Source organism: Oncorhynchus gorbuscha, linkage group LG20 (assembly GCF_021184085.1).
Source record: "Oncorhynchus gorbuscha isolate QuinsamMale2020 ecotype Even-year linkage group LG20, OgorEven_v1.0, whole genome shotgun sequence".
Classification (NCBI taxonomy): domain Eukaryota; kingdom Metazoa; phylum Chordata; class Actinopteri; order Salmoniformes; family Salmonidae; genus Oncorhynchus; species Oncorhynchus gorbuscha.
In genome coordinates, this window is record NC_060192.1 from 38606649 (window position 1) to 38626902 (window position 20254).

At 36.1% G+C, this 20254-nt stretch overlaps 1 pseudogene; it reads left to right on the plus strand.

The window, feature by feature from the left end:
- The window catches only part of LOC124007475, a 240094-nt pseudogene that overhangs the window by 209424 nt on the left and 10416 nt on the right, over positions 1-20254 (plus strand).

Consider the following 20254-nt stretch of genomic DNA (forward strand, 5'->3'; position numbering starts at 1 on the left):
CTGTATATAGCCTCCACATTGACTCTGTACCGGTAGCCCCTGTATATAGCCTCCACATTGACTCTGTACCGTAATACTCTGTATATAGCCTCGTTATTGTTATGTAATTTTCTTGTTACTTTTTGATCCAACTGTAAATATAGGTTCGATAATAATCAAATAAAACAGCTGGCATCAAATCTTTGTATTTGGTTTCAACATATGTTGTATTTCGCCCTTGAGAGATCGGAACTCATTTACTTTATTTTTAATTTTTAGATTGAACCATGTTTTACAGTGCAGAGCTGGTTCTATCATCTGTGTGTGTGTGTGTGTGTGTGTGTGTGTGTGTGTGTGTGTGTGTGTGTGTGTGTGTGTGTGTGTGTGTGTGTGTGTGTGTGTGTGTGTGTGTGTGTGTGTGTGTGTGTGTGTGTGTGTGTGTGTGTGTGTGTCGGTGTGTGTGTGTGTGTGTGTGTGTGTGTGTGTGTGTGTGTGTGTGTGTGTGTGTGTGTGTGTGTGTGTGTGTGTGTGTGTGTGTGTGTGTGTGTGTGTGTGTGTCGGTGTGTGTCGGTGTGTGTGTGTGTGTGTGTGTGTGTCGGTGTGTGTCGGTGTGTGTCGGTGTGTGTGTGTGTGTGTGTGCGTGCGTGCGTGCGTGCGTGCGTGTGTGTGTGTGTGTGTTTCCTACTCGTTAGTGATAAGGTAATAATCCAGCTATAGTGTTCTCTGATTATAATTGACTATGCAAATGTCAGAATGTGTGTGTTTCTCAAATTCCCCCCCCCCCTGTGGGCCCCGGTCAAAAGTAGTGCATTATATAGGGAATAGGTTGCCACCCCCTCCCTCACCCGCTCATTCCCTCCCTCTCTCCCTCCCCCTCCCCCACCTCCTCCCTCCCCCACCAAACCACTAAACCAGTGTTTCATTAAAATCAGACAAAGAACGTGTTGTTTATGGGATATAACCTTTATAACGTTTATACACCCAACATTGAAGATCCATCTAGGACCATACAGGGATCTACAGTTTGTCCCCAATAGACCGAATGTTTTAATATAGATTTTATAAAGTATACTACATTTTCGCCCCATTTTGTTACTGTAACGGCGTTCTTCGTTTGTCGAAAGAGAGTCGGACCGAAATGCAGCGTGGTTGTTACTCGTGTTCTTTAATGAAGAGCGATACATGAAAATAACTATTACAAATGCAAAACAACAAACGGAACGTGAAACCTAATTACAGCCTATCTGGTGAAACTACACAGAGACAGGAACAATCACCCACGAAATACAAAGTGAAACCCAGGCTACCTAAATACGGTTCCCAATCAGAGACAACGAGAATCACCTGACTCTGATTGAGAACCGCCTCAGGCAGCCAAGCCTATACTAGACACACCCCTAATCAACCACAATCCCAATGCCTACAAAAAAAACAATACGACAATACAATAACCCCATGTCACACCCTGGCCTGAACAAATAATTAAAGAAAACACAAAATACTAAGACCAATGCGTGACAGTTACGTTACAGCATCATTCTAACATGGATTAAATGGTTTCCCCCCTTTCATCAATCTCAACACAATAACCCATAATGACCAAGCAAATAAAAACAGTTTTTTTTTTTATTGTTGCAAATGTATTAAATATAACAAACTGATATATCACATTTTACATAAGTATTCAGACCCTTTACTCAGTACTTTGTTGAAGTACCTTTGGCAGTGATTACAGCCTCCAGTCTTCTTGGGTCTGATGCTACAAGCTTGACACACCTGTATTTGGGGTGTTTCTCCCATTCTTCTCTGCAGATCCTCTCAAGCTCTGTCAGGTTAGCTGGGAAGCGTCACAGTACTGCTACTTTCAGGTCTCTCCAGAGATGTTCAATCGGGCTCACGATATACCACCGATCACATTCTAGAATGGATTATTTCCTTATTTTTAACAGAATTACAGAAACTGTAATAAGCTGTTAGATAGGGGCCATTTATCTGTGATGAGCTGTTAGATAGGGGCCATTTATCTGTGATGAGCTGTTAGATAGGGGCCATTTATCCGTGATGAGCTGTTAGATAGGGGCCATTTATCTGTGATGAGCTGTTAGATAGGGGTCATTTATCTGTGATGAGCTGTTAGATTGGGGCCATTTATATGTGATGAGATGTTAGATTGTGGCCGTTTATCTGTGATGAGCTGTTAGAATGGGGCCATTTATCTGTGATGAGCTGTTAGATAGGGGCCGTTTATCTGCGATGAGCTGTTAGATAGGGGCCATTTATCTGCGATGAGCTGTTAGATAGGGGCCATTTATCTGCGATGAGCTGTTAGATAGGGGCCATTTATCTGTGATGAGCTGTTAGATATGAGCCATTTATCTGTGATGAGCTGTTAGATAAGGGCCATTTATCTGTGATGAGCTGTTAGGTAGGGACCATTTATCTGCGATGAGCTGTTAGATAGGGGCCATTTATCTGTGGTGAGCTGTTAGATAGGGGCCATTTATCTGCGATGAGCTGTTAGATAGGGGGCATTTATCTGTGGTGAGCTGTTAGATAGGGGCCATTTATCTTGTGATGAGCTGTTAGAAAGGGCCATTTCTCTAACTGATCGTGCTGATCGTTACAAATGTAATTACAGTAATAGGAAGTAGGTGGGGTTTAAACACGTTATTACTACAGGATAAAGAATGTGAGAGATGCCTTGGACTTGGAATAGCGCTACTGTTATGTGTGTGTCCTCTTTTTGCTTGAGGGAGATAACTTGGAGAAGACTATGAATTACACTATAAATACAAAAGTATGTGGACACCCATTCTTATTAGTGAATTTTGCTATTTCAGCCACACCCGTTGCTGACAGGTGTAGAAAATCGAACACACAGCCGTATTGGGTAAAATGTCAGAGGAGACAAGGTTGTATATTAGTTAAGATATTGGGTAAAATGTCAGAGAAGACAAGGGAAATGGTAGACAAGTTTTTCATAGATTTAATTCCCCTCCCCTAAGGTTCCATAGGAGGAGTTTTCCATAGATTTAATTCCCCTCCCCTAAGGTTCCATAGGAGGCGTTTTCAATAGATTTAATTCCACTCCCCTAAGGTTCCATAGGAGGAGTTTTTCATAGATTTAATTCCCCTCCCCTAGGGTTCCATAGGAGGAGTTTTTCATAGATTTAATTCCCCTCCCCTAAGGTTCCATAGGAGGAGTATATTTAATTCCCCTTAAGGTTCCATAGGAGGAGTTTTTTAATTCCCCTCCCCCCCTAAGGTTCCATAGGAGGAGTTTTCATAGATTTAATTCCCCTCCCCTAAGGTTCCATAGGAGGAGTTTTTCATAGATTTAATTCCCCTCCCCTAAGGTTCCATAGGAGGAGTTTTTCATAGATTTAATTCCCCTCCCCTAAGGTTCCATAGGAGGAGTTTTTCATAGATTTAATTCCCCTCCCCTAAGGTTCCATAGGAGGAGTTTTCCATAGATTTAATTCCCCTCCCTTAAGGTTCCATAGGAGGAGTTTTTCCCGGGATGATGCATGTTAGCGATGTGCAGGGGGCAAAAGGAACCCTCCTACCTGCACTGTGGGAATGCCTGGTTGTGCAACCCCCTATGGGATAAAGCCTTACAGTGCATGGGAGACGGCCTTGGATCCCAGGTACCTACAGTAGGTCACCAAAACTGTGTCTGCTGAGTGACAAGACTGACATAAGAGGGATTAAACAAAAACGTATGAAATCAGGCAAAGAGCCTGGAAGAAAAATATAGAGACAAAAATAAGTTGTCTATACAAATCAAATGTATTTATATAGCCCTTCGTACATCAGCTGATATCTCAAAGTGCTGTACAGAAAAACTCCCTAGAAAGGCCAAAACCTAGGAAGAAACCTAGAAACCTAATTTATACCCATAAAGAAAATATGCATCTCGCCCTCCCCCTCTCTCCTGATTGGTTCTAACCTTTTCTCCCCTCTACTGATTAGGTCTAACCTCCCTCTCTCCTGATTGTTTCTAACCTTTTCCCCGACTCTACAGGTGCTGAATCTGGTCCAATCGTACGTGACTCTGCGTGTTCCACTGCACGTGTCATACGTGTTCCACTCCCCAGGGGGTGCGGGGGGCTGGCAGCATTTTGACCTGCAGTCTGAGCTCCGCCTCACCTTTGTGTACGATACTGCCATACTGTGGAAGGATGGCATCGGGAGCCCACCGCAGGCTGAGTTACAGGGTGAGAAGAAACAGAGAGTGTGTGGGAGAGGGGGATCTGTGGGAGAGTGGGGGAGGAGGGAGTGCGGGAGGAAGAGAGGGAGTGAGTGAGTGGGTGTGAGAGGGAGTGAGCGGGTGAGGGAGGTAGGGGATTGTGAAAAGGAGGCAGGGAGTGAGTGGTGGGAGGAGGGAGGGAGGGAGGGAGGGAGGGAGGGAGGGAGGGAGGGAGGGAGGGAGGGAGGGAGGGAGGGAGGGAGGGAGGGAGAAAAACGACTTTGAATATTGTTATTCTGCATTGTGCAGGTGTCCTGTACCCCACCAGTATGAGTATCAACGAGCAGGGTCATCTGGTGGTCAACTTCAAAACCAAGGCTCGCTTCAGAGGTCTGTTTGTCGAGGCCCACTCTGAAGGCAGGATCAAGAGCACAGGTGACACACACATACACACACACACATACAACATACAACATACAATATATCCATGTCCATGATATTGTATCAGTCAGTCTCTATTATAATATGTATCAGTCAGTCTATATAATAATATGTATCAGTCTATATAATAATATGTATCAGTCAGTCTATATAATAATATGTATCAGTCTATATAATAATATGTATCAGTCAGTCTATATAATAATATGTGTCAGTCAGTCTATATAATAATATGTATCAGTCAGTCTATATCATAATATGTATCAGTCAGTCTATATAATAATATGTATCAGTCTATATAATAATATGTATCAGTCTATATAATAATATGTATCAGTCAGTCTATATAATAATATGTATCAGTCAGTCTATATAATAATATATATCAGTCTATATAATAATATGTATCAGTCTATATAATAATATGTATCAGTCAGTCTATATAATAATATGTATCAGTCAGTCTATATAGTAATATGTATCAGTCTATATAATAATATGTATCAGTCAGTCTATATAATAATATGTATCAGTCAGTCTATATAATAATATGTATCAGTCTATATAATAATATGTATCAGTCTATATAATAATATGTATCAGTCTATATAATAATATGTATCAGTCAGTCTATATAATAATATGTATCAGTCAGTCTATATAGTAATATGTATCAGTCTATATAATAATATGTATCAGTCAGTCTATATAATAATATGTATCAGTCAGTCTATATAATAATATGTATCAGTCTATATAATAATATATATCAGTCTATATAATAATATGTATCAGTCAGTCTATATAATAATATGTATCAGTCTATATAATAATATGTCAGTCTATATAATAATATGTATCAGTCTATATAATAATATGTATCAGTCTATATATAATATATATCAGTCTATATAATAATATGTATCAGTCTATATAATAATATGTATCAGTCAGTCTATATAATAATATGTATCAGTCAGTCTATATAATAATATATCAGTCAGTCTATATAATATGTATAATATGTATCAGTCAGTCTATATAATAATATGTATCAGTCTATATAATAATATGTATCAGTCTATATAATAATATGTATCAGTCAGTCTATATAATAATATGTATCAGTCAGTCTATATAATAATATATATCAGTCAGTCTATATAATAATATGTATCAGTCAGTCTATATAATAATAATATCAGTAGTCTATATAATAATATGTCAGTCTATATAATAATATGTATATCAGTCTATATAATAATATATCAGTCTATATAATAATATGTATCAGTCTATATAATAATATGTATCATCTATATAATAATATGTATCAGTCTATATAATAATATGTATCAGTCTATATAATAATAGTCTATATAATAATATGTATCAGTCTATATAATAATATGTATCAGTCTATATAATAATATGTATCAGTCTATATAATAATATGTATCAGTCTATATAATAATATGTATCAGTCAGTCTATATAATAATATGTATCAGTCAGTCTATATAATAATATATATCATCAGTCTATATAATAATAATATATAATAATAGTCAGTCTATATAATAATATGTATCAGTCTATATAATAATATGTATCAGTCTATATAATAATATGTCAGTCTATATAATAATATGTATCAGTCTATATAATAATATGTATCAGTCTATATAATAATATGTATCAGTCTATATAATAATATATCAGTCTATATAATAATATGTATCATGTATCAGTCAGTCTATATAATAATATGTATCAGTCAGTCTATATAATAATATGTATCAGTCAGTCTATATAATAATATGTATCAGTCTATATAATAATATGTATCAGTCTATATAATAATATGTATCAGTCAGTCATCAGTCTATATAATAATATGTATCATCAGTCTATATAATAATATGTATCAGTCAGTCTATATAATAATATGTATCAGTCAGTCTATATAATAATATGTATCAGTCTATATAATAATATGTATCAGTCTATATAATAATATGTATCAGTCAGTCTATATAATAATATGTATCATCAGTCTATATAATAATATGTATCAGTCTATATAATAATATGTATCAGTCAGTCTATATAATAATATGTATCAGTCTATATAATAATATGTATCAGTCTATATAATAATATGTATCATCAGTCTATATAATAATATGTATCAGTCAGTCTATATAATAATATGTATCAGTCAGTCTATATAATAATAATATCAGTCTATATAATAATATCAGTCTATATAATAATATGTATAAGTCTATATAATAATATGTATCAGTCTATATAATAATATGTATCAGTCAGTCTATATAATAATATGTATCAGTCTATATAATAATATGTATCAGTCTATATAATAATATGTATCAGTCTATATAATAATATGTATATCAGTCTATATAATAATATGTATATCAGTATATAATAATATGTCAGTCTATATAATAATATGTCAGTCTATATAATAATATGTATCAGTCTATATAATAATATGTATCAGTCTATATAATAATATGTATCAGTCTATATAATCAGTCTATATAATAATATATATCATGTCAGTCTATATAATAATATGTATCAGTCTATATAATAATATGTATCAGTCTATATAATAATATGTATCAGTCTATATAATAATATGTATCAGTCTATATAATAATATGTATCAGTCTATATAAATATGTATAGTGTCTATATAATCAGTCTATATAATAATATGTATCAGTCTATATAATAATATATATCAGTCTATATAATAATATGTATCAGTCTATATAATAATATGTATCAGTCAGTCTATATAATAATATGTATCAGTCTATATAATAATATGTATCAGTCAGTCTATATAATAATATGTATCAGTCTATATAATAATATGTATATCAGTCTATATAATAATATGTATCAGTCAGTCTATATAATAATATGTATCAGTCTATATAATAATATGTATCAGTCTATATAATAATATGTATCAGTCTATATAATAATAATATGTATCAGTCTATATAATAATATATGTCAGTCAGTCTATATAATAATATGTATCAGTCAGTCTATATAATAATATGTATCATCAGTCTATATAATAATATGTATCAGTCTATATAATAATATGTATCAGTCTATATAATAATATGTATCTATATAATAATATGTATCAGTCTATATAATAATATGTATATCAGTCTATATAATAATATGTATCAGTCTATATAATAATATGTATCAGTCTATATAATAATATGTATCAGTCTATATAATAATATGTATCAGTCTATATAATAATATGTATCAGTCTATATAATAATATGTATCAGTCTATATAATAATATGTATCAGTCTATATAATAATATGTATCAGTCTATATAATAATATGTATCAGTCTATATAATAATATGTATCAGTCTATATAATAATATGTATCAGTCAGTCTATATAATAATATGTATCAGTCTATATAATAATATGTATCAGTCTATATAATAATATGTCAGTCTATATAATAATATGTATCAGTCTATATAATAATATGTATCAGTATCTATATAATAATAGTCAGTCTATATAATAATATGTATCAGTCAGTCTATATAATAATATATATCAGTCAGTCTATATAATAATATGTATCAGTCAGTCTATATAATAATATATATGTCAGTCTATATAATAATATGTATCAGTCTATATAATAATATGTATCAGTCTATATAATAATATGTATCAGTCTATATAATAATATGTATCAGTCAGTCTATATAATAATATATATATAATAATATGTATCAGTCTATATAATAATATGTCAGTCTATATAATAATATGTATCAGTCTATATAATAATATGTATCAGTCTATATAATAATATGTATCAGTCAGTCTATATAATAATATGTATCAGTCAGTCTATATAATAATATGTATCAGTCAGTCTATATAATAATATGTATCAGTCTATATAATAATATGTATCAGTAATATGTCTATATAATAATATGTATATCAGTCTATATAATAATATGTATATCTATATAATAATATGTATCAGTCTATATAATAATATGTATCATCAGTCTATATAATAATATATCAGTCAGTCTATATAATAATATGTATCAGTCTATATAATAATATGTATATCTATATAATAATATGTATCAGTCTATATAATAATATGTATCAGTCTATATAATAATATGTATCAGTCTATATAATAATATGTATCAGTCTATATAATAATATGTATATAATAATATGTATCAGTCTATATAATAATATGTATCAGTCTATATAATAATATGTATCAGTCAGTCTATATAATAATATGTATCAGTCTATATAATAATATGTATCAGTCAGTCTATATAATAATATGTATCAGTCTATATAATAATATGTATCAGTCAGTCTATATAATAATATGTATCAGTCTATATAATAATATGTATCAGTCAGTCTATATAATAATATATATCAGTCAGTCTATATAATAATATGTATCAGTCAGTCTATATAATAATATGTATCAGTCTATATAATAATATGTATCAGTCTATATAATAATATGTCTATATAATAATATGTATCAGTCTATATAATAATATGTATCAGTCTATATAATAATAATATGTATCAGTCTATATAATAATATGTATCAGTCTATATAATAATATGTATCAGTCTATATAATAATATGTATCAGTCTATATAATAATATGTATCATCTATATAATAATATGTATCAGTCTATATAATAATATAATAATCTATATAATAATATGTATCATCAGTCTATATAATAATATGTATCAGTCTATATAATAATATGTATCATCAGTCTATATAATAATATGTATCAGTCAGTCTATATAATAATATGTATCAGTCAGTCTATATAATAATATGTATCAGTCTATATAATAATATGTATCAGTCAGTCTATATAATAATATGTATCAGTCAGTCTATATAATAATATGTATCAGTCTATATAATAATATGTATCAGTCTATATAATAATATGTATCAGTCAGTCTATATAATAATATGTATCAGTCAGTCTATATAATAATATGTATCAGTCTATATAATAATATGTATCAGTCTATATAATAATATGTATCAGTCTATATAATAATATGTATCAGTCTATATAATAATATGTATCAGTCTATGTAATAATATGTATCAGTCTATATAATAATATGTATCAGTCTATATAATAATATGTATCAGTCAGTCAGTCAGTCTATATAATAATATCAGTCTATATAATAATATGTCTATATAATAATATGTATCAGTCTATATAATAATATGTATCAGTCAGTCTATATAATAATATGTATCAGTCTATATAATAATATGTATCAGTCAGTCTATATAATAATATGTATCAGTCTATATAATAATATGTATAATAATATGTATCAGTCTATATAATAATATGTATCAGTCAGTCTATATAATAATATGTATCAGTCTATATAATAATATGTATCAGTCAGTCTATAATAATAATATGTATCAGTCAGTCTATATAATAATATGTATCAGTCAGTCTATATAATAATATGTATCAGTCTATATAATAATATGTATCAGTCAGTCTATATAATAATATGTCTATATAATAATAGTCAGTCTATATAATAATATGTATCAGTCTATATAATAATATGTATCAGTCAGTCTATATAATAATATGTAGTCTATATAATAATATGTATCAGTCTATATAATAATATGTATCAGTCAGTCTATATAATAATATGTATCAGTCAGTCTATATAATAATATGTATCAGTCAGTCTATATAATAATATGTATCAGTCAGTCTATATAATAATATGTATCAGTCTATATAATAATAGTCAGTCTATATAATAATAGTCTATATAATAATATGTATCAGTCTATATAATAATATATCAGTCAGTCTATATAATAATATGTATCAGTCAGTCTATATAATAATATGTATCAGTCTATATAATAATATGTATCAGTCAGTCTATATAATAATATGTATCAGTCAGTCTATATAATAATATGTATCAGTCAGTCTATATAATAATATGTATCAGTCTATATAATAATATGTATCAGTCTATATAATAATATGTATCAGTCAGTCTATATAATAATATGTATCAGTCAGTCTATATAATAATATGTATCAGTCTATATAATAATATGTATCAGTCTATATAATAATATGTCTATATATAATAGTATCAGTCTATATAATAATATGTATCAGTCAGTCTATATAATAATATGTATCAGTCAGTCTATATAATAATATGTATCAATCTATATAATAATATGTATCAGTCAGTCTATATAATAATATGTATCAGTCAGTCTATATAATATATATCAGTCTATATAATATCAGTCAGTCTATATAATAATATATATCAGTCTATATAATAATAGTCTATATAATAATATGTATCAGTCTATATAATAATATGTATCAGTCAGTCTATATAATAATATGTCGGTCTATATAATAATATGTATCAGTCTATATAATAATATGTATCAGTCAGTCTATATATAATAATAATATCAGTCTATATAATAATATGTATCAGTCTATATAATAATATGTATCATGTATCAGTCAGTCTATATAATAATCAGTCTATATAATAATATGTATCAGTGTCTATATAATAATATGTATCAGTCAGTCTATATAATAATATGTATCAGTCAGTCTATATAATAATATGTATCAGTCAGTCTATATAATAATATGTATCAGTCAGTCTATATAATAATATGTATATCAGTCTATATAATAATATGTATATCAGTCTATATAATAATATGTCATCAGTCTATATAATAATATGTATCAGTCAGTCTATATAATAATATGTATCAGTCAGTCTATATAATAATATGTATCAGTCAGTCTATATAATAATATGTATCAGTCAGTCTATATAATAATATGTATCAGTCAGTCTATATAATAATATGTATCAGTCAGTCTATATAATAATATATATCAGTCTATATAATAATATGTATCAGTCAGTCTATATAATAATATGTATCAGTCTATATAATAATATGTGTCAGTCAGTCTATATATTAATATGTGTCAGTCAGTGTATAGTCCCCACTACTTTTTCCTTTTCTCTTTTCTCTTTCCTCTCCTTCCCTACCCAGCATCCTCTCTGTCATCCATGGTGATGTGTGAAGACAACCCTGCCCTGACCTTTAACCTCAGCCTGGTGAGGAGTGAACCCACCTACAACCAGCCTGTCCAGCAGTGGACATTCACATCAGACTTTGCTGTGAGTATATACCCCAAACCTTAACCCCTCACCTCTAACCCCTAACCTATAACCCCAAACCCTAACCCCAAACCTTAACCCCTCACCTCTAACCCCTAACCCCTAACCCTAGCCCAAGGCTGTGAGTATATTTAATTGGAAAGAAAACACTCTGAAGTTTGAGTAAATGTGAATTGAATGTAGGAGAATATAACACAATAGATCTGGTTTAGATAATACAATGAAAACAAACATACGTTTTTTCATTTTTATTGTTGTATCATCATCTTTAAAATGAACAAGACAAAACAAACATTCAGATAGGATGATGGGGACAATTTCAGTGGAAAACATAAGAGGACAACAGTACTTGTGCAAATTTCAGAATGATAACTTCCAAAATGAGTGTGCTACATGACATTTATCATGAAGTCACCCAGGTGTCCCACACAAGTAGCCCAAATGTACCCAAGTGGCCAAATTGGTGAAGTTATACATTTTGAATGGAATAACTATATACAAAATACCAAAAGGATATTCTAACACAACCCCACAAAAAAATTGAGAAAAAACATGAAAAATATATATACATTTACAAAATAACACTTTCAATATTTGGAAGACCCTCAGTCCTCTACACAATATTGTCCTGCTGATGCCAGGTGCCATAGCAGGCTCTTTCTGCTGCAAAGCAGAGGGTCACCAAGCATGTGGTGCAGGTGATGGGGGACTTAATTTAGCAAAGAACACAGCGACGCCACCATGCTGTGCCCTTTTGGCCCTGAGGCACATCCATGCCTGCAGAAATACATTTGGGCAGATGAACACCACTTGTGGCAGGCGAATGACTCTCTTTACGCCGGAGTTTACTACATGGGTTGGTCTTCCAACACATAAACATTACATATTGCCGTTTTACCTCAGCTCATTGGCTATCTACCCAGCTAGATTTCAAGACGATCAGTGGTCATTGGGTTAAAATACAGTCAATCAACTAAACAGCCGTCATATCATTGGTGCACAATGATGTCATTACTTGTCGTCTTCAAATCAGTTTCTTTCAGTCAATACGTCCCGCGAAATGACCCATCAGGTTTGGTTGTGTTACAAACAAACCAGTTGATTGCAATGAAACCAAACATGACTGTGAAAGTCACGTTAGGTGTGTGTATTTACATCAAATGTGTCGTCGAAAAATGGAATAAGATGGAATTCACGACGCAAGCGGTTCACAAAATGTTTCGTGTTAGGCTATAAAAATAGATTTTATCAAACAAAAGACCATTCATTGTGTAACAATGAGCATTGGGATTGCAAACAGAGGAAGATTGTCAAAGGTCAACTATTTATTTTATTGCAGTTTGTGATTTTGTTACGCCTGTGCTGGTTGAAATAGTTGTTTTTCACGGGGCTCTATCCTCAGATAATCGCATCGTATTTTTTCACAGTAAATCATTTTTTAAATCTGACAACGCAGTTAGATTAGCAAGATTCTAGGCTTTCAAAACATGTGAGACACTTGTATTTTCATGAATGTTTAATATGGCTATTTATGTAGCGATCACCGAATGTTGTCGAATTTAATCCCGCTAACTAACGGGTTCGGTGCGCAGAGAGGTTAATGGTCCTTCTGTAGCTCAGTTGGTAGAGCATGGCGCTTGTAACGCCAGGGTAGTGGGTTCGATCCCCGGGACCACCCATACGTAGAATGTATGCACACATGACTGTAAGTCGCTTTGGATAAAAGCGTCTGCTAAATGGCATATATTATTATTATATTATATCAATGATGATAATGTCCCAATATATCAATGATGATAATGTCCCAATATATCAATGATGATAATGTCCCAATATATCAATGGTGATAATGTCCCAATATATCAATGGTGATAATGTCCCAATATATCAATGATGATAATGTCCCAATATATCAATGATGATAATGTCCCAATATATCAATGGTGATAATGTCCCAATATATCAATGGTGATAATGTCCCAATATATCAATGATGATAATGTCCCAATATATCAATGATGATAATGTCCCAATATATCAATGATGATAATGTCCCAATATATCAATGATGATAATGTCCCAATATATCAATGATGATAATGTCCCAACATATCAATGATGATAATGTCCCAATAGATCAATGATGATAATGTCCCAATATATCAATGATGATAATGTCCCAATATATCAATGATGATAATGTCCCAATATATCAATGGTGATAATGTCCCAATATATCAATGGTGATAATGTCCCAATATATCAATGATGATAATGTCCCAATATATCAATGATGATAATGTCCCAATATATCAATGATGATAATGTCCCAATATATCAATGATGATAATGTCCCAATATATCAATGATAGTAAATGTCCCAATATATCAATGGTGATAATGTCCCAATATATCAATGGTGATAATGTCCCAATATATCAATGGTGATAATGTCCCAATATATCAATGATGATAATGTCCCAATATACCAATTATGATAATGTCCCAATATATCAATGACGATAATGTCCCAATATATCAATGATGATAATGTACCAATATATCAATGGTGATAATGTCCCAATATATCAATGGTGATAATGTCCCAATATATCAATGATGATAGTAAATGTATCAATGATGTTAGTTAATGGCCCAGTATATCAATAATCATAGTCAATGTCCCAATGTATCAATGATGATAGTTAATGTACCAATATATCAATGATGGTCATAAATGTATCAATGATGATAGTTAATGTCCCAATGTACAAGTGATGATATTTATTGTCCCAATGTACCAGTGATAATACTTACTGCTCGTGCTGAGAGTATGGTGGCGTCAGTGAGAAAACACGTCCTGACAATTGCCCCCAAAATATTTTATTTCTAATGAACAGAAAATAGTTTCACTCTCTCTCCTTCTCCCCCTCCTTCTCTCCCTCCCCTCTTCTCTCTCCATCCCCCCCCTCCCCTCTCTCCTCTCTCTCCTCTCTCCCTTCCTCCTCTCTCTCTCTCTCTCTCTCTCTCTCTCTCTCTCTCTCTCTCTCTCTCTCTCTCTCTCTCTCTCTCTCTCTCTCTCTCTCTCCTCTCTCTCTCTGCCTCGCCTCTCCTCTCCTCTCCTCCCTCCCTCCCTCCCTCCCTCCCTCCCTCTCCTCTCTCCCTGCCTCTCCAATCCTTCTCGCCGTCTCTCTCCCTCTGTCCCTCCCTCTTTCTCCCTCTTTCTCCCTCTGTCCCTCCCTCTCCCTCTCTCTATCCCTCTCTCCCTTCCTTCCTGTCTCCTCTCTCCCTCTGTCCCTCCCTCTCTCTCCCGCTCTCCCTCTGTCCCTCCCTCTCTCCCTCCCTCTCTCCCTTCCTCCCTGTCTCCTCTCTCCCTCGTCTCTCCCTCGTCTCTCCTCTCCTAGGTGCGTGACTATTCTGGTCCATACAGAGTGAATTTGATTCCCTGTACTACAGCCCAGAACATGGAGTACACCGTCCCCCCTGTCTGTAACCCCGGAGAGCCTGTCCCCTTCCACCTTGACATACGCTTCCAACAGGTAGTTATTGATTTGGAACCATTGATTATCAATAGGTCATACAGTGTTGTGATTGTGAATCACAATACTGTGATAGCAGTATATATAACCCTCCCTCCCTCTCTACCTCCGTCCCCCTCCCTACCCCCACCCTCTCTCCCTCCCCCTTTCTCCCTCCCCCACCCTACCTCCTCTCTCTCTACCCCCTCCCCCTCTCTCTCTTCCTCCCCCTCTTTCTCTCCCTCCCCCTCTTCTCTCTCCATCCCCCTCCCTCCCCCTCTCTCCTCTCTCCCTCCCCCTCTCTCCCTTCTCCTCTCCTCCTTCCTTCCCTCCCCCTCCCTCCCTCCCTCCCTCCCTCACCAGGTCAGTGACCCAGTATCAGTGGAGTTCAGTCTCAACACTCAGATATTCCTGCTGTCCAAGAGGAACCTATGGCTGTCTGACGGATCCATGGGCTTCGGACAGGAGAGCGACGTGGCCTTCTCAGAGGGTAGGTTACAGCAGGCAGCATCGCCTATAGACGAGGAGGGAGATGAGGGTTCCACATCAAAGGGACAGCAGTGGAGATGGTAGAAGATTTTTAGTTCTTGGGTGGTCATCACATCGCAGACAAACTGAAATGGTCCACCCACACAGACAGTGTGGTGAAGAAGGCGCAACAGCATCTCTTCAACATGAGGAGGCTGAAGAAATTTGGCTTGTCACCCAAAACCCTGACATACTTTTACAGATGCACAATCGAGAGCATCTTGTCGGGCTGTATCACAGCCTGGTACGGCAACTGCACCGCCCACAACCGTAAGGCTCTCCAGAGAGTAGTGCATCAGTGGGGGAAAACTTCCTGCCCTCCAGGACACCTACAACACCCGATGTCACAGGAAGGCCAAAAGGATCATCAAGGACAACAACCACTCGAGCCACTGCCTGTTCACACTGCTACCATACAGAAGGCGAGGTCAGTACAGACTCATCAAAGCTGGGACCCAGAGAATGAAAAACAGCTTCAATCTCAAAGCCATCAGACTGCTAAACAGCAATCACTAACTCAGAGAGGCTGCTGTCTACATTGAGACCCAATCACTGGACACTTTAGTAAATGGATCGCTAGTCACTTTAAAATTTCTTTGGGATCGGTGTCTCTTCCATGGGATGGTTGAGCTAACGTAGGCTAATGCGATTAGCATGAGGTTGTCAGTAACAAGAAAATTTCCCAGGATATCGACATATCTGATATTGTCAGAAAGCTTAAATTCTTGTTAATCTAACTGCACTGTCCAATTTACAGTAGCTATTACAGTGAAAGAATACCATGCTGTTTGAGGAGAGTGCACAGTTTAGAGCGTGAAGAGTTATTAATAAACTAATTAGGCACATTTGGGCAGTCTTAATACAACAGTTTGAACAGAAATGCAATGGTTCATTGGATCAGTCTAAAACTTTGCACATACACTGATGCCATCTAGTGGCCAAGATCTAAATTGCACATGGGCTGGAATAATACAGTATGGCCTTTCTCTTCCATTTCAAAGATGATGGTACAATAAAATACAAAATAAGTGTGTTTCTTTTCTTTGTATTATCTTTTACCAGTGTTATATTCTACTACATTCCTTTCACATTTCCATAAACTTCAAAGTGTTTCCTTTCAAATGGTACCCTGAATATGCAAATCCTTGCTTCAGGGCCCGAGCTACAGGCAGTTAGATTTGGGTAATTTATTTTAGGAGAAAATTGAAAAAAAGCAGGTAATTCTTAATTAACAATGTCACTTTAAATCATGTTTACATATCTTACATTACTCATATCATATATATATATATATATATATATTGTATTTTATACCATCTATTGCACCATGCCTATGCCGGGGAATTCTTAGATTACTCGTTGGTTATTACTGCATTGTCGGAACTAGAATCACAAGCATTTCGCTACACTCGCATTAACATCTGCTAACCATGTGTATGTGACCAATACATTGTGATTTGATTTAGTTTATCCTAAGGTTACAAATGAACTGTCAAAATGTAGTTAATTTGTTTCCTGGGGTCATCAAGAGGTTAGCGCTGTTGATCACATATAAGCCTACCGTGTCAGAGTGTGCTTGATTCTGGCCCTTCTGCCACAAAGCACTCAATCCCCCGATTGACTTGATGTAGTTACACATTTAAAGTCTGGACAGTTCAGGGTAATTTTACCCCCTGATCTTCATAAGAAATGACCAGTCACTTTTGGAGAACATGAATAGTAATCGAATAAAATCATTTGGTTGCAAGCAGGACTAAGGCAGAGGGAAAGAGGCGCGCATCTGTCACCATCATTACTCACACCTGTCACCACCATTACCCACACCTGTCACCACCATTACTCACACCTGTTACCATCATTACTCACACCTGTCACCATCATTACTCACACCTGTCACCATCATTACTCACACCTGTCACCACCTGTCACCACCATTACTCACACCTGTCACCATCATTACTCACACCTGTCACCATCATTACTCACACCTGTTACCACCATTACTCACACCTGTCACCACCATTACTCACACCTGTCATCATCATTACTCACACCTGTCACCATCATTACTCACACCTGTTACCACCTGTCATCATCATTACTCAAACCTGTCACCACCATTACTCACACCTGTTACCATCATTACTCACACCTGTTACCATCATTACTCACACCTGTTACCATCATTACTCACACCTGTTACCATCATTACTCACACCTGTCACCACCATTACTCACACCTGTTACCATCATTACTCACACCTGTCACCACCTGTCACCATCATTACTCACACCTGTCACCGTCATTACGCACATCAGCGCTCATTGGACTCAACTGGACTCCTTCGCGTTTTGATTGCCTTCCCTATATCTGTCTGTTTTCTGTTTCGTCTCCGTATCAGCATAATGGTTGTTTCGAATTTCCCCTGTCCAGACGCTGTCTGTATTCTGTTCCTGTCCATGGTTATTAAGTGTGCACTCCCTGTACCTGCTTCTCGTCTTCAGAGTCGATCCTTACGCCAATAGGCTACATTCTGTAGACTAACCACTAGTTACATAGTTCAGCTTTAAGTACTAGTCACACATTTAGTTGGGTAATGTTTACACCTTATAGTTAATTGTGACAGCAAACAAAAAGAGCAACAACTCAATTCATTTGACATACATTTTTTTAAAGCCTGCCAGCACCATTTTGCAGATGTCCTCCAGCACAGGTAGTCTTCAATGAAGACTGACATCGAACAAAGTACGTAGGCTGTACAGTTTAAATTACAGCCAATCAAAGGTGACTTAATATCTATCAATATACTCAATTTCATAAAAAAAGATTAAATGGTACTCGAGACAATGGAATAATTTGCCAATTTCAATAGCATTAATTGAAAATTTATCTCCCAACATAATTTCAAGTACCTGTGATGGTAAAAAGATTTATACCAAGCTCCATTATAGCATGTTACTTTACAGCTACTGCGTTACAATTTAGGCACTTATCGGTGCCAATGTCTGCCATGTTCCACCCTATTTATGAGTACGGATAAAGGGTTACACGGAACATGATTGTTATTGATTATAATCACAACTGAAACAGACCGTTGCTTCTCTATTCTCTCTGCCTACGTACCTCCCTCCTCTCCCCTCCACCTCCCTCCCCTCCCCTCCACCTCCCTCCTCTCCCCTCCACCTCCCTCCTCTCCCCTCCACCTCCCTCCCCTCCCCTCCACCTCCCTCCCTCCCCTCCCCTCCACCTCCCTCCTCTCCCCTCCACCTCCCTCCTCTCCCCTCCACCTCCCTCCCCTCCTCTCCACCTCCCTCCCCTCCTCTCCCCTCCCTCCACCTCCTCCCCCCTCTCCCCTCCACCTCCCTCCCCTCCCCTCCCCTCCCCTCCACCCCCTCCCCTCCTCTCCCCTCCACCTCCCTCCCCTCCACCTCCCTCCCCTCCTCTCCACCTCCCTCCCCTCCCCTCCACCTCCCTCCACCTCCCTCCCCTCCCTCCCCTCCCCTCCACCTCCCTCCCTCCTCTCCCCTCCACCTCCCTCCCCTCCCCTCCACCCCCTCCCCTCCTCTCCCCTCCACCTCCCTCCTCTCCCCTCTCCTCCACCTCCCTCCCCTCCCCTCCACCTCCCTCCCCTCCTCTCCACCTCCCTCCCCTCCCCTCCACCTCCCTCCCTCCCTCCCCTCCCCTCCCTCTCCCCTCACCTCCCTCCTCTCCCTCCCCTCCACCTCCCTCCTCTCCACCTCCCTCCCTCCCCTCCACCTCCCTCCCCTCCCTCCACCTCACTCCCCTCCCCTCCCCTCCACCTCCCTCCCCTCCTCCCCTCCACCTCCCTCCCCTCCACCCACTCCCCTCCGCTCCACCCCCTCCCCCTCCCCCTCCTCTCCACCTCCCTCCCCTCCCCTCCTTTCCACCCCCCCCTCCCCTCCTCCCTCCACCTCCCTCCCCTCCACCCACACCCCTCCGCCCCTCCCCTCCGCCTCCCTCCCCTCCCCTCCCCCTCCCCCCCCTCTCCAGGTGATACTATCTACGGTCTTGTGATGGTGGACCCTGTTCAGAACCTGGGGGACTATTTTTTCTGCAACATAGAGAAGGTGTACCTGTGCACCGGCGTGGATGGATACGTACCCAAGTACAACCCCACTAACTTTGAGTTTGGATGTCTAGCTGAATCTCCCTCTCTGCTCTACCACTTCAAGATCTTAGTGAGTATAGCAGCCTGTAGTCAGTCAGACTCTCCCTCTCTGCT